The sequence below is a fragment of the Oryctolagus cuniculus genome, chromosome 15, assembly GCF_964237555.1.
Source record: "Oryctolagus cuniculus chromosome 15, mOryCun1.1, whole genome shotgun sequence".
NCBI classification, from domain to species: Eukaryota; Metazoa; Chordata; class Mammalia; order Lagomorpha; family Leporidae; genus Oryctolagus; species Oryctolagus cuniculus.
Genome location: NC_091446.1, coordinates 43,368,099 through 43,383,618, shown reverse-complemented (window position 1 = coordinate 43,383,618; position 15,520 = coordinate 43,368,099). Strand labels below are relative to the sequence as shown.

Below are 15,520 nucleotides of genomic sequence, written 5' to 3'. Positions count from 1 at the left end.
CAGGAATTTAACACTTACAGAGACATGGGTTGCAAGGATAAATTTCGTGAATTATGATTTTTTTTAATGAACATATATCACACTCTGGGATTGAGAATGCCTCCTAACTATTCAAATATTTTCCAATATTTTGAAATACCAACAGACCCAAAAGTGCCTTCTAATGCCCTATTTCAGAAATATGAATCAGCCAAGCACCACACTTTATAGACAAAGAACAGGGCTGGGCCAGTTAGAGTTTAACAGAGACAGATCATAAACAAATAATTAGAATACCATACAATTAGCACTTTCAGCAAAGAAGAGCTAAGAGTGGGAGGGTGCAGAAGAGGGAATGGTTAAACTACTGACATTTCAGTTCTGTGTTGTGAGAAAGGGGCTTTCTTCCTCTAATCTCCTTGGCTACCTATTGAGCGATCCTACTCATTTAAAGTGACAAAGCATCACAGTCCATCTACATGGTACATTCTCCTAAACATTCAGTATGCTCCTCAATCTTCATCCCCCAGAGAAAAAAAAACTGCATATTGCCTTAAGGTAGTTTCTCAAGTAAGCATATGCCACACTACCACACACAACTTGAGTATTTAGCTGAGTTCTATCCAAATTTTCTGGCCTAGTATTTCCTCCAAAACCTTTGACTACCTTGTAATCAATTAAACCTGTATGTAATTGGCTATGCAAACATCTTAAAGACTCAGCCAAACAAATGGCTTATCTAGAATTATGCTACTATCATTAGCAATTTTATTAAATTAATAATTTTCATTTCCAAGAAAGATTTAAGACAGCATACAAGAGAGTGCACTCAGAAGATACAGTCAAAAATGAAAACTCACGCAATAAAGACAGAAGTTAATTTTTCAAACACAAGATAGTATTCTTGGTATGACTGGACATTAACAATGGTTTTAAATTTCTGATAGGAGAGAAGGGGAAATGGGATAGGCCACAGAATTCTGATTGGAGGAAAAATATACAAGGGCTTTCCCCCTTCAGTACTTCAAAATAGACTTTTTTTTTGGACAGAGTGGACAGTGAGAGAGAGAGAGACAGAGAGAGAAAGGTCTTCCTTTTGCCATTGGTTCACCCTCCAATGGCCGCCGCGGCTGGCGCGCTGCGGCCAGCACACCGCACCAATCCGATGGCAGGAGCCAGGTACTTCTCCTGGTCTCCCATGGGGTGCAGGGCCCAAGTACTTGGGCCATCCTCCACTGTACTCCCTGGCCACAGCAGAGAGCTGGCCTGGAAGAGGGGCAACCGGGACAGAATCCGGCACCCCGACCGGGACTAGAACCCGCTGTGCCGGCGCCACAAGGCGGAGGATTAGCCTAGTGAGCTGCGGCGCCAGCCTCAAAATAGACTTTTATGAATGTTTTGTACAATACATGCAAAAGCAGCCATCATGTGGATTTCTATGTTTTTACTAAAAACTATGAGCATGATATTAAAATGTATCTGAGAGAAAAGACACTAGAAAATGTAGAAATAAACACTTGCCTTATTTCAAATTAAAAAAACACTTTTAAGGTGACTGAAAATAACCGAGCAAGATGTCTCAGAGGTTGGTCCCCAAAATAGAACCTTCTAGGAAAACCATTTAGATGTGGCCTTTCATTTTAGTGAATCCTAGAAATACTTAAAGAGTTCTCCAAAACTTCAACAACGAATTCCTTGTTTAGAAAGTTATCATCCTGCTTGGCTGACCCAGGCACCATTTATATGGTAGCCCCATCATCTGTAGATTAAATCTCAAATTTAGAGCAATCCTACAGTGTGCTTGTGAGTTCCCTTCATATTTTAAAAAGAACAGATTATTGGCTGGGCCCTGCTCTCTTTACTCAACTATTACTTTTCTGAATAGTAACAAAGTACTCTATTCATTTGGGGGAGGTGCCATACTTTACATATCTGTTTTTTTATTATGAATTTCCTTATCCTTGTATTTCAAGGGAATCAAATTCATTTTACAGGGACATGGAGCATATTTAAAATGGCTCAAGTGTTGGGGAGACAAAAAACCTCCAGATCGGTGCTGCACAGGTCTATCATGTCAATGCTGAACCCAGGGCTAAGAGCAAGTCACGGCACTTCTCAAATCCCTACAATGTCATTAAAACTAGGATGTGCCTAACTTCAAACCTCTTCATCTACTTACTCTATGACTTGCCCCTTGCCCTGTAAGGGAGGTTTGATGGGATCCACTCTTCCTACCCAGTGGTTTGGCTTCTTTCACATGTCTGCCACTGCCAGGACTCACCCTAGTTACCTACTACTTGAGTGTATGTTTTGGAGGTTCCTACCTGTAATTATCCCACCATCTCCACTTACTGAGCTCTTGGGATATGCCAAATAGGCTTAATCATAGCCACACCATGATAAGGCAGATAGCATTCTACTCTTACAGATAAAGACACTGAAATTCAGAGAGGAAGTTACCAAAAGCAGCTTGCAAGTGGGAGAGCCAAAATTGCAAACCAGATTCTGAGACCAAATTCTGGTTAGATTTACATTCACATGTACAGGGAAACCCTGTAAAACTCAATTTATTTTTTACAGCTCTAAAGACACTAAAACCTTTTGATTTGTCTCTGTAATCTTCTCCTCAAATTCATTACTTAGAGGGTAGCTTTTATGCTCTTTAGGTGATAAAATCCAATTTATGTTACTGTTATATGGATCAACTTTGGGTTTCCTCGACCTGCTAATGGCTATAATAATAGTTAACTAATTTTGAATGTCTAAGTCACTATTTCAATTCAGTTAAGGAATTCACTGAGTGCAGTTACTAGGTACCAAGTGATAAATGCTGACAACAGTCACAGCAAGACAGTTTAAACAGTTTAAAGCTCCTAGTTTGTGGAGTATACACATTATGCCCACAAATAAATGAGATAGGAAACACATTGATCCAAAGGATAAAATATTGATCTTTATGAAAAGCAATCTAGTAATACATAATCATAAAAAAGGCTACTTTTAAATGTTCTTCTATTTTGAGCAAACTCTTTTTTTTTTTTTTTTTTTTTTTTTTGACAGGCAGAGTTAGACAGTGAGAGAGAGAGACAGAGAGAAAGGTCTTCCTTTTGCCATTGGTTCACCCCCCAAGTGCCCAAGTGGCCGCTACAGCCAGCGTGTTGCGGCCAGCTTGCTGTGCTGATCCGAAGCCAGGAGCCAGGTGCTTCCTCCCAATCTCCCACACGGGTGCAGGGGCCCAAGGACCTGGGCCATCCTCCACTGCACTCCCGGGCCACAGCAGAGAGCTGGACTGGAAGAGGAGCAACCAGGACAGAATCCGGCGCCCCGACCGGGACTAGAACCCGGGGTGCCGGTGCTGCAGGTGGAGGATTAGCCTAGTGAGCCACGGCACCGGCCTCCATTTACTTTTTCTAAGAGCAGAAATACTGCAATCCTTGACCAAAATGATTCATCCAAAAATTCTTTATTTTACTTTAGGTCTTAATTAATTTATTTGAGAGGCAGAGAGACAAAGAAAGAAGAGAGCTCCCATTTGCTGATTCATTCCCCAAATGCTCAAGACAGCAAGGCAGGCTTGACACCAAAGCCTGGAACCATCACTACTGCTTTCCAGAGTTTAAATTAGCAGGAAGCTGGAGTCAAGAGCTAGAGTTACCAAACCCAGGCACTGATATGGCATGCAGGCATCTTAACCACTAGGCCAAACATCCACCCCTATTTTTTTAAATTATGATATAAATAGTAGATTAATGAGTTTTCCTGTAAGTCAAAGTTGTGTTAAGATGTGATTTTTTTTTACTTTAATAACAATGACACTTTGCTCTAGTTTTCCATACAGTTATTCAAAAGTACTCAAAAATATTGGTCAGTAGAGAATTATAGGCTACTTACATATGTGTGTGTGTGTGTGTCAGAGCAATATATGCATATATATATATGCATGCATATGTGTGTGTGTGTGTGTATATATATATATATATATATATGTATATGCATTTGACAAGCAGAGGCACAGAGAAAAGAGACAGAGACCTACAATTAGTTCACTCACTCCCCAAATGCCCATAAGAGCCAGGGCTGGGCCAGGCCAAAGCTGGAGCCCAGAACTGAATCTGGGTCTTCCACATGGACAGCAGAGACCCAAGTACTTAAGCTGCCTCCCAAGTTGTACATTAGGAGGAAGCTAGAATGGGAAATGAAGCCAGGACCCAAACCCAGGCACTACAATATGGGACCCAGGTGTCCCAGGCTCTCTGAAAAGACAGTGAACAAATACATTTGCTAATCACCTCCATTTTAATTTATGAATTTAAAAAATGAGAAATAAGTCTTTTTTTCACGAATCTTATTTGCATTATCAACTGTTAACATACATTATTTTGCGGGGCTGGCGCTGTGGCGCAGCGGGTTAACGCCCTGGAGCAGAGGGTTAACGCCCTGGCCTGCAGAGCCAGCATCCCATATGGGCCCCAGTTCATGTCCTGGCTGCTCCACTTCCAGTCTAGCTCTCTGCTGTGGCCTGGGAAAGCAGTGGAAGATGGCCCAGGTCCTTGGGCCCCTGCACCCATGTGGGAGACCCAGAGGAAGCTTCTGGCTCCTGGCTTCAGTTCAGCGCAGCTCTGGCCATTGCAGCCAACTGGGGAATGAACCATCAGATGGAAGACCTCTGTCTCTCCCTGCCTCTCCTCCCTCTATGTAACTCTGAATTTCAAATAAATAAATAAATCTTTTAAAAAAAATACAGTATTTTGCTTTATCTCTTCAGAACCTTTCTAAGATTTATTATTCATAAATGGATACATACACGCTTACACAATTCTATAATTATGTACAAGGAAAAGAAGCAATTCATGGCCAGCGCCGCAGCTCACTTGGCTAATCCTCCGCCTGCGGCGCCGGCACACCGGGTTCTAGTCCTGGTTGGGGCGCTGGATTCTGTCCTGGTTGCTCCTCTTCTAGTCCAGCACTCTGCTATGGCCCGGGAAGGCAGTGGAGGATGGCCCAAGTGCTTGGGCCCCTGAACCCGCATGGGAGACCAGGAAGACGCTCCTGGCTCCTGGCTTCGGATTGGTGCAGCGCGCCAGCTGTGGCGGCCATTTGGGGAGTGAACCAACGGAAGAAAGATCTTTGTCTCTGTCTCTCTCACTGTCTAACTCTGCCTGTCAAAAAAAAAAAAAAAAAAGGCAATTCAGTATTATACAAGAGAATATATAAATCTATTTTAGAAACTAACACTTGGCCGGCAACGCGGCTCAATAGGTTAATCCTCCGCCTGCGGCACCGGCACACCAGGTTCTAGTACCGGTCGGGGCACCGGATTCTGTCCCGGTTGCCCCTCTTCCAGCCCAGCTCTCTGCTGTGGCCAGGGAGTGCAGTGGAGGATGGCCCAAGTCCTTGGGCCCTGCACCCCATGGGAGACCAGGAGAAGCACCTGGCTCCTGCCATAGGATCAGCGCAGTGCGCCGGCCACAGCGCGCCAGCCATGGCGGCCATTGGAGGGTGAACCAACGGCAAAAGGAAAACCTTTCTCTCTGTCTCTCTCTCTCTATCCACTCTGCCTGTCAAAAAAAAAAAAAAAAAAAAAAAAAAAGAAACTAACACTTGAATAGAAAAAAACAAGTAAGATATAACATTAAACATATATACACACACATGAATAAGCAAAGTAGAAATAGTTAACACATGCATTAAATGAACAATGGTACACTGGTTAAGATGATATCCTAAGCACCCGGTGCAAACCAGGAGAGTCATGTATTTTAGAAAGACATAAATTAAAAATTTTTAAAAACCATAAAATGCCCCTAAAAATACACAGAATGTAACTTTTTAAATTCTTACAAAATTGTATATTTACACACATGCACACACACACACACAATTATGTACAGAAGACAATTCAAAGTGTGGAGATCATTTTTTATTTTTGACAGTCACACACAGAAAGCTCCCAAACACTGTTTCAAATGTCCACAATGACTAGGAGGCCAAAGCTGAGAGCTCAGTCCAGATCCCCCACATGGGAGGAACCTAGCAACCTGAGTTAGCAGCCCTGCTTCTCAGGGTCAACAACAGCAGGAAACTGGAACAGAAGGCTGTTCCAGAGGTGGGGAATCAAACCCAGGTATTCTGATGTGGGATGCTAGTGTCCTAACTTGCATCTTAACCACTAGGCCAAACACCACCTGTTTAAATCTTTTATCAGGTATATTCACAATTACGATTTATATAACTAAAAATATTCAAAATACAGTAGCTGGTATAGAGTGGCCTAACATAAGCTGAATGTCATCTAGTATCAGGGAAAACATAAATTGAACCAAGCAATTGATATTTTTCCTATAAATAAGCACTTTAGAGTGCTTAATGCTAACAAAAATAAGAAATAACAACATAATTTGTCATTATGTATCAAGAGCCTTAAAATGTTCCAACCATTTTACTTAGCTCCAGTTTTAATTTATCTTAAGAAAAAAAAATAAGAACACTGTTTATCACTGCACTACAAAAATGCAAAGTTATCTAACTGTTCAATAACTAGTTGTTTTAAAATCTGAAGCCCAAACAAAATTTTTTTTAACTGAAAATCTCTCTTTACATTGGCTTTCTATATTCCTGGGCTCCTAAGTTTGGAAACCTACAATGTAGTTGGATGAAGTCTTAACTCAGAATTACCTCCCTATACTTAGTCGCTTCTGTGTCACAGCCCCAGCAGAATCAGGGCAGCCAGAGAAAGCAACCTGCGAACATCAGCTCTAGGCATGATTTTCTGGTAAGCCCAGGCACACTGCAGTGCCTGTAGGCAAGGGGAGATGGGTAGGGAGTCAAGGCTGGCTCACAAAACTGCTCCTCCAGCATTGGGAGCAGACAGGCAGCATGGGATGGGATGCATCAGCCAGGACCCTTCATCTGCAGCGCATTACCAATGGCCTCGCCCTATTCTTCCCAAGAGGAAGTGAGTTGGAAATCCTGTACCCCACCCCTTGTTGTATTAATAACACTTCAGGAAGCAGAGAGTTTTAGATAGTAATAAATATTATTAAAGCAACAATAGAAGAGGGAGGAAAAGAGATTAAAATTTTTATGTATTTCTTGCAAACATTTGCCATTTGAGTTTTTTTTTTTTTCTAACAAAAACAGAATCCTAGGCCACAACCAGTCTCCGTAAGTTGATGATCAAGCAAACAGATGCTTACTACTATGCAAATTCAGGCCCCCTTTATTATGCTTCCAAAACGGTGAGTATTCCTCATGTGGAAGTGAAGATCCAATCCTGCATTTCTCTGGTGCCTCACCCTGGAGTGTACCTGAAACTCTCAGCTCTAAATTCCCAACAAAAGGCCACTCGATACTCACACTGGAGAACATCCATCTTCACCTCAAGAATAAAAGTCCTTACATGAAAATTAATGTTTTCCTTGGCTAACTAATTTAGAAAACCCAGGGTCAATCTAAATTCAAAATACGTCTTTTAAATCAAGACTTCTGGAGCCCTAACACACATACTGTGGGATGTGCACGGAACATGGAAGCAGCAGGACACGCTGACCTATACCTTCTCATAAATCTCTTTGTCCTAACCCACCCCCTTTTTTTGTTTTTGCTCATGGAGCCATCTCATAAGAAGAATGTCCCATAGCCAATTCTGAGAAGTGCTGCTTTGAGTTTACATAGAATAAGACCTAAATTCTTCACAAGCTGACCCATTGATACAGCCCTGTATCATAGCCTAGGCCTTAGGCTGAAAACCCGCCTTCTGAAAGTCAGCTCTAGCACCTGGATGCTCTCATGCCTCTAGACCTGTTCACTGTGGACACAAGGGAGCCAGTCCCAGGCTTGGGGGCTGTTCTGCAGCCACACAGAGACATGAGTATATGATCTTCTGGTAGAAAATTTCCTAGGCAGAGTTTCAAAACAGGAAAATTCAGTTAGTACTACCATATTGGACTTAGTTTTTTTTAAACATTTCTCTTAAGTATATTGATAGCGCTTCTTCCTATCCCTTAATTGACCCAAGTTCTTCTCCCACCTACATTCATTCTTTGTAATGAAAACACTGACTTCCTCTGTGCCAACACTAACTCATCCAGAACAAAATGTGAAGGACTAATACTGAATACCCACTACCAGGAATATTCAGATTTAAAATCACTTAATTTTTAATTATTTTTACCTAAAAGGATTAGATTTATCAAGAATATTTGGAGTAAAAGATTGACAAAGCGCCTTTTAATACATTAGATCATATCTTTATTTAGTATATTAAACTGCTTTGTTTTCATTACAAGAATAATTATACATGCTCATGGGAAGCACTATAAATACTAAACCCTAAGAAGAAAAACATTACCTGGAATTGCACCACTCAAAGATAATCCAGGGGAACATTTTGATTTATGCCTTTCCAGCCCCCTCATCAAGTTTATATAGCTTCCTTATGAAAATGTTAACCTTGTATGTCGTATCATAGCCTATTTTTCATACATTTTGTCCCATGCCAATACTTTCTTCAACATCATTTTCACAGTTACACAATATTCCAACATTTTGATGAATCATAACACACTGATCCAAACCCTTTTGGAGGCCATCTGAGTTGCTTCCAATGTTCAGTTCAAATCATGCTCACTGAGCAATCTCAGAGCTAAATCTCTCTAAGTATTTCCTTGGAAACTACACCTAGAAGTAGGCTCACTGAGTCAAAGGCTCACGTTGTTTCTCATCTGTTCATTCCAGACCTTCCAGGGCACAGTGTTCTCAAAGTCACTTCAGTATTTGCATTTCTTGCAAATGCCTTTTGGCTAAGTTTTCCCAATCTGTTTCTGTTGCCTTTACTGTTACCAAATTATTACAAGCATTTCAAGTTACTCAAATCCTACAGCCCAGGCTATCTGACTTAATGTAAAATGTAAATCCTTTAAGAGCTAAAGCCTTTCTTATCTATTCATTCTTTCTTCTTCCTAATTGTTCATCCAGCTCTCATACCTCTAGTGTCCCCAACTGAATGATATGAATCGATAATTATCTGGGACCTTCTACCAATCTTGTCTGATCCTTAGTTGAAACCTCTTTTCTCCCCACAGTAGCTTTCTGGTCCATGAACAAAGAAACCTTTTCTTCCAAAAAGTCTGAGAGTTTGAAACTTGCTCCTCCATCTCTCAAACCCTCCTACCACTAAGAATGACAAGCTAGGTTGGTGTCAGCAAACAACACTGAAGTTCTTGTTCCTCACCTCTTTCATGATACTAACAATTTTACTTAGCATCACCCTGTCTTTTGTGGAATCACAGTGCCAGAGGGTGACACAGCTGTGTTATTTTTTGAATTAGGAGTGTTTCCTGAATGGAACAGTAACAGGTCAGGATTATCCACTTGTCATAACTTGTCAACATTTTGCCACCAGGAAGAGTGAAGCTGCAAAGTAGAATCCAACAGGACTGTACCATGACTGTCGGAGCACCAAAGTCATCCAGTAAGATGCCTTCAACCACTTGTTTACCTTGCCTGCACATAAGTAATGTCACACTGCATCTAGAAAGCCACACAAACTCTGCATATTAAATATCTGGTCTACTATCAAGGAGGCATCGGACAAGACAGAGACATGCCCAAAGAGCTTGATTGTTTTTCACTGCAAGTGCCACCAGCATTCTGGATAGAATAACCCCTTCACTGTGTGGGACGGTGCCTTACCCTCCAGAAAATGAAATGTGCGCGCACACACACACACACACACACACCCTTCTCATCATCATCATGACCACCAGACATGTCCCCACACATTTCCAAACAGCAGAGGAGGGTTGACATCCTCCTTCTCTGTTTCTACTTGGTGAAACAGAATTAACATTCAGGAGATTACAGCACACGGTATTAATCCAGAGATGAATTGTGAGGTGCAAGCAGCAAGCATCACAAAGTGGTCAAAGGAGACCTGGAGAAACAAAGCAAGCTTTGATTTGAACAGGAACAGGTTACTGGAACCTCCCTCCGGCGTCAAGTCCAGGGTTGCAGTTTGCTGTGAAATGCTTTCTCATCAACACCCTGGACTTCCCCTGCTTTATACTACTTGCAAGAGCCAATACCAGCAAAGCCCTGACTCACTAGCAGCATATGCCTGACAAATGGTAATGCCAACTTTCAGAACCCTGTCATTGTTCCTGTCCCTTCAACTAGCACAAGTCTTCTACTTGTACCTTGGACATCCCAGCAGGGCAGGAGAACAATGATAGCGCTGGTGGAGGTGCTGGGCACTGCTGTCCAGCTCTGCTGGGCTTCTCCACACAACTGTCTGTTCACTGCCAGACCAAGGAGGTCAGCAGTTCCTTTCCAGCCACGTCAGCTATGGTCAAAGGGCCGTTGTTCCCGGAAAGCTAGTGTGTTTAAGCCTCAGGAACAATGCCCCTTGTTGATCTTCTGCACTGTAGTTGAATAAGGTCATTGACTGTTTTTAACTTTAGTCACAATCAATATCATCACCTTTTATTGTACAGTGTTGGCAGTGGTATGTTTTCTGATGAAGACTTTGTGCTCAGGTGAGACTGCAAAGGTCAGTGCAGGCGCCATCTGTTATGGACTGTGATCAAAATGGATTATGGATGGATGTACTATATGCTAGATGTTATGTGAGCCCTGGGTCACAAATTTCTGGAATTTATGGAAAGCACAGAGCATCTTTTTTTTAAGTATTTATTTATTTACTTATTTATTTGAAAGGCAGAGTTACATAGAGACAGAGGCAGAGAGAGAGAAGTCTTCCATCCACTGGTTCACTCCCCAAATGGCTGCAGTGGTCAGAGCTGAGCCGATCCAAGGCCAGGAGTCAGGAGCCAGGAGCCTCCTCTAAGACTCCCACGCGGGAAAGCACTTGTTTAAAATACAGATTTCTGGACCTCAGAAAGTCCATTCCTGTAAGTTGTGGGGGCAGAAAGCTGCAGTTCCTGATAAAGGTGACCCATGTGTGTACTTTGTGGAACACTGCCACAGAGTGACAGTAAACTAAATAAAAAACTTGTTGCAGCTGGTTGGCATTTTATATTCTATCTCCTAGAAGTGGATTCTTCCCTATAAAAATAAGTATCAAGTAAAAGTCAAATGAAAACAAGAAAGCAATCTAATTCTGAAAGAAAATTAGAATCCCTGATTTAAGGTTCCTGAATCCATAAGCCTATGCAACTAAAATTCACATTTATGCATATGTAAGATTTGCATTTTAGCTCCATAAGAGTACCTGATCACAAGATGATTATTTATGTCAAAGCACATTGAATGTAATTATACAACCTTATGTTTAGATAACCTTTGCCAATCTTTCAATATTTATTACTTTATCCTTGTGAAAGCCTATCTTACCATTGGGAGATTTGCACTGCAGTAACAGAAAAACTAAAGCATAAAGAATTTATGCAATGTATAACACAAGAACCTCAACATCTGGAAGGCTATGTCTTTTTCTGCTAGATTAGAACTGGCAAATAGGATTCATGCCACGTGCCAGTTCAGATAGACCAATAGATCAGAAACAGCTGTCTAAGCACAACAGGAAAGCCAGACATGGAAAGGGTGTGCTGGGAGACTAGCAGTGACACCTATGACCCATTTGTGCTAGATATGCCACCTCCCAGAGTATTTAGCAGCATGTATATTATTCATAAATTGCATTACTTTCATTCTCTCTCCCAATAAATATGATTAAGTGTCTCTTGTGTCCTAGGCACTAGGAATATGCCAGTAGAACTATGAAGGAGGTAGATATGTTGTGATAAGGTGATTCTAACCTAAGGTTTTCCCAACAAAATGAGACTTAAGAAGGAACTGGACAAAGAACATAAGTCACCAAAATGTGAAAAAGGAGAAAAGAAAGAAGAAATGAATGCTATAAGGAAGTGAGACTAACCCTCTATGCTAGATCACAGAGAGGGAAGAGAACAGGAGGGTTGGGATGAGTGGGCAAAACCACCAGATCACGGGAGACATTGAGGTATGAAACCCCGACTTCAACTTGAGATCATGGGGAGTCCTGGAAAGGCTGGGTGTTGAACATTTACTTGTTTCCTGTTTGGGTGTTTTGTGGGAAGGAAGTAATTAGCAGATTTGCATTTCATAAGGAAGACACATAAGGAGTCCCAGCGAATGTGCAAAGTGACCAGACCTGGAGGGCGACACCGAGCTAGTCAGTGATCTGAGACACTTCTTGTTGGCAGTAAACTTTATTCAGTGAAGAATACAGGAAGTGGCAGAATGGCGAGAAACCAAGACACACCCTGACTGAAGTGCTTACGACACATTCAGTTGGAAACTTTCCAAGGCAACTGGACCAATCAGGGTTAAAGAGCTTCAGAAAGAAGCAAGTTGAAAATCTGGGGATTTCAGGCATAGAAAACGATAAGATCAAAACCACAAAATCTTTATCTTCTGTTTTCCAATTCTAGTTAAATTTTGTAATATACACATATAAAGATGAAATCCAACAGAGCTATTATCAGCTAAGTCTCCGATTTTCTCAACTATAGCACTTACTAAAATTCCTTCTCTGATGGCAATTTAACTCAGGCAATCATGAAACTCTTCTGAATGAAAATATTCCTTGAAGATTACTGCACTTTCCTGTCTTGTGAAGAATGGTAAAATGAATGACATAATCTCATCTTTGTTTGAAAATGTAACATCTTAAACATCTTAACATCCTCATCAGGAGTATTAATTTTATATTCCAGAGTTCTGCCCACAACGTGACTCTCCCCAAAGCCCTCTGATTGTATGAATGGTGAACACCTAGCCCAGCTTGCTGTGTCATTGAGCCACACTCAAAGTGCACTGAGAGACACTGCAAATTGCCTCATTTGGGGACAAGAGGAGAGATGGGCCAAGATCTCTGAAAATGGAATAGAGACACTGGCCCTTGGCTGCCACCCACTCTGAGATACGTTTTAGAAAAGAATTTGTTTCTAATTCAACCAAGAGAACCAAGTAGAGCCTCCAGAAATCATGACTAGAACCAAACTATGGGGCTCATCCATTATTTTATTCCTAGAGCTGAAGCCTCCTTTCTGATAGATAAAATCTAAGTCTACTAGGAATAAGGCACTGGAACTCTTGGCAGTTGTTTTGATTTGGAGACGAGTTTCCAATTCTTTGGTACTAACAAGTTTTAACAGGAAAAACCAAGATGCTAGTGTAGGGAAGTGAAAGAGGCCATACACCTCACTCCTTTGCCAAAAAACTAACAAAAACCATTGCCTTGGAGCCGGCGCGGTGGCTTACTTGGTTAATCCTACACCTGCAGTGCTGGCAACCCATATGGGCACCGGGTTCTAGTCCAGGTTGTACCTTCTTTCAGTCCAGCTCTCTGCTGTGGCCCGGGAAGGCAGTGGAGGATGGCCCAAGCGCTTGGGCCCCTGAACCCGCATGGGAGACTAGGAAGACGCTCCTGGCTCCTGGCTTCGGATCAGCACAGCTCTGGCTGTGGCAGCCATTCGGGGAGTGAACCAACGGAAGGAAGACTTTTCTTTCTGTCTCTCTCACTGTCTATAACTCTACCTGTCAAATAAATTTTTAAAAATTAAAGAAAAAAATCATTGCCTTTCCTTCTTTTTAAAGATTTATTTTAGGGGCCGGCGCCATGGCTCACTTGGTTAATCCTCCACCTGCGGCATCAGCATCCCTTATGGGTGATGGTTCTAGTCCTGGTTGCTCCTCTTCCAGTCCAGCTCTCTGCTGTGGCCCAGGAGGGCAGCAGAGGATGGCCCAGCTCCTTGGGCTCTGCACCCACATGGGAGATCAGGAGGAGGCACCTGGCTCCTGGCTTCGGATCGGCGTAGCTCCGGCCATGGTGGCCATTTAGGGGATGAACCAACAGAAGGAAGACCTTTCTCTCTGTCTCTCTCACTGTCTATAACTCTGTCAAATAAAAAAAATAAATAAAAATTTAAAAAAAGATTAATTTTATTTGAAAGTCAGAGTTACAGAGACAGAGACATATACAGAGCAACAGAGAGAGAGACAGAGAGACAGAGAATCTTCCATTTGCTGGTTCACTCTCCAGATGGTTGCAATAATTAGGAGTGAGCCAGACCACAGGAGCCAGGAACTTCTTCCAGGTCTCCCACATGAGTGGCAAGGATCCAACCACTTAGGCCCTCTTCTGCTGCTTTTCCGAGGCCATTAGAAGGGAGCTGGATTGAAAACAGAGCAGGAAGGACTTAAACGCGAACCTACATGGGATGCCAGAGTTGCAGGTGGCAGCTTTACCTGCCGTGCCACAAAACTAGCACCTGTCTGCCCATCACCCCTGCCATCAAGATAAGAATCTCAAGACAGCTTTGAAGTTCCAGCAACCACAGAAAACCTTTTTGTGGGAAAAAAAACTGAAGGTAGCCACACCCTGGAACTTCCACTTTTCATTCTTCAAAAACTTGTATGGCATAAAAGAGATTTGTAAACAAACACTTCCAGGTTCCATGGTCAAAAATAGCCGGAAGTACACTTATTATTTCCCTTAAAATGATTTCTAAAAATTCAAAAAAGATCTTAAGCTTATATATTTACAAATCGCTGTTTTGAAGTGCTGCCACTCATTTAATTCTTGGATATTTGTTTAGGAACAGATTATGGGATATCTGAAAGATTGAGATAAAGAAGAAAAACTGAAAAAGAAAATATGCATACTTGTCCATACCAAAAACAAAAGCAGTTAAGAGAATGAGAATCTACAAATAAAACAAATTTTTAAAAAAGGTTAAAAACAAGCAGAGGCAGGTGTTTGGCACAGTGGTTAAAATGTCGATTGAGACACCTGCATCTCTAATAGCATGCCTAGTTCAAGTCCCAGCTATTCTGTGTTCCCAATCCGGATTCCTGCTAATGCACACCATAGGAGGCAGCAGGTACTCAAGTAGTTGGGTTCCTGCCACCCAGGTGGAGATCCAGACTGAGTTTCAGGCTCCTGCCTTCTGCCTGGCCCAGCCCTGGCTGTTGTGGGCAACTGGAGAGTGAATCAGCAGAAAGAAGCTCTCTATCTCCCTGTCTTTAAATATAAAAATGAATATAAATATTTTTTAAATTTTATGGGATATGGAAATTGTGTATTCACACACACATATAATAAATGTGAATAATAACAGCTATATATAGTACCTATAAAATATTACACAATAAAGTCCTAATTTTTAATTGGGTTTGTTTTTCAGCAACCATTCATGCAGGCTTTTTGGTTATTGTAATGTAATGGCAAATGTAAAAAGAAAAAAGTTTTCTCTAATCTCCCAGCTTGTTTTGTTTTTCACATGTAATCTACCTGCTTCTTAGACCAATGGTTTGCTATCAGTACTTAGATTTGAACCTGCTTCCCTTATACCCAGAGTGTCAATATGTCACACTTGGTAAATTTTAACATTAGGCATCCACATCTGATCTTCTACAATCCAGAGCGTACAGAATAAAGTTAGCATTCAAATTATCTTGGAGATCAAGTGCTGACTTTTTGCAAAGCAGTGACTGTGTGAAGACAAACTTAGATTTTTCCATTACAATATGCTCAGCT

At 41.6% G+C, this 15,520-nt stretch overlaps 1 protein-coding gene across 11 annotated transcripts in view; it reads right to left on the bottom strand.

Moving 5' to 3' along the window:
• The window catches only part of SGMS1 (sphingomyelin synthase 1), a 337,794-nt gene that overhangs the window by 228,202 nt on the left and 94,072 nt on the right, over positions 1-15,520 (bottom strand). The window contains exon 1 of one of the 11 annotated variants that reach the window (XM_070057674.1): positions 13,610-13,878. The exons of 9 other annotated variants lie outside the window; for them this stretch is intronic. The gene's annotated coding sequence lies outside the window, so the exon portion shown is untranslated. Of the gene's footprint in view, positions 1-4,850; positions 5,139-13,609; positions 13,879-15,520 lie in introns of those variants that run through there. One more of the 11 variants, XM_070057672.1, reaches the window with a different exon arrangement.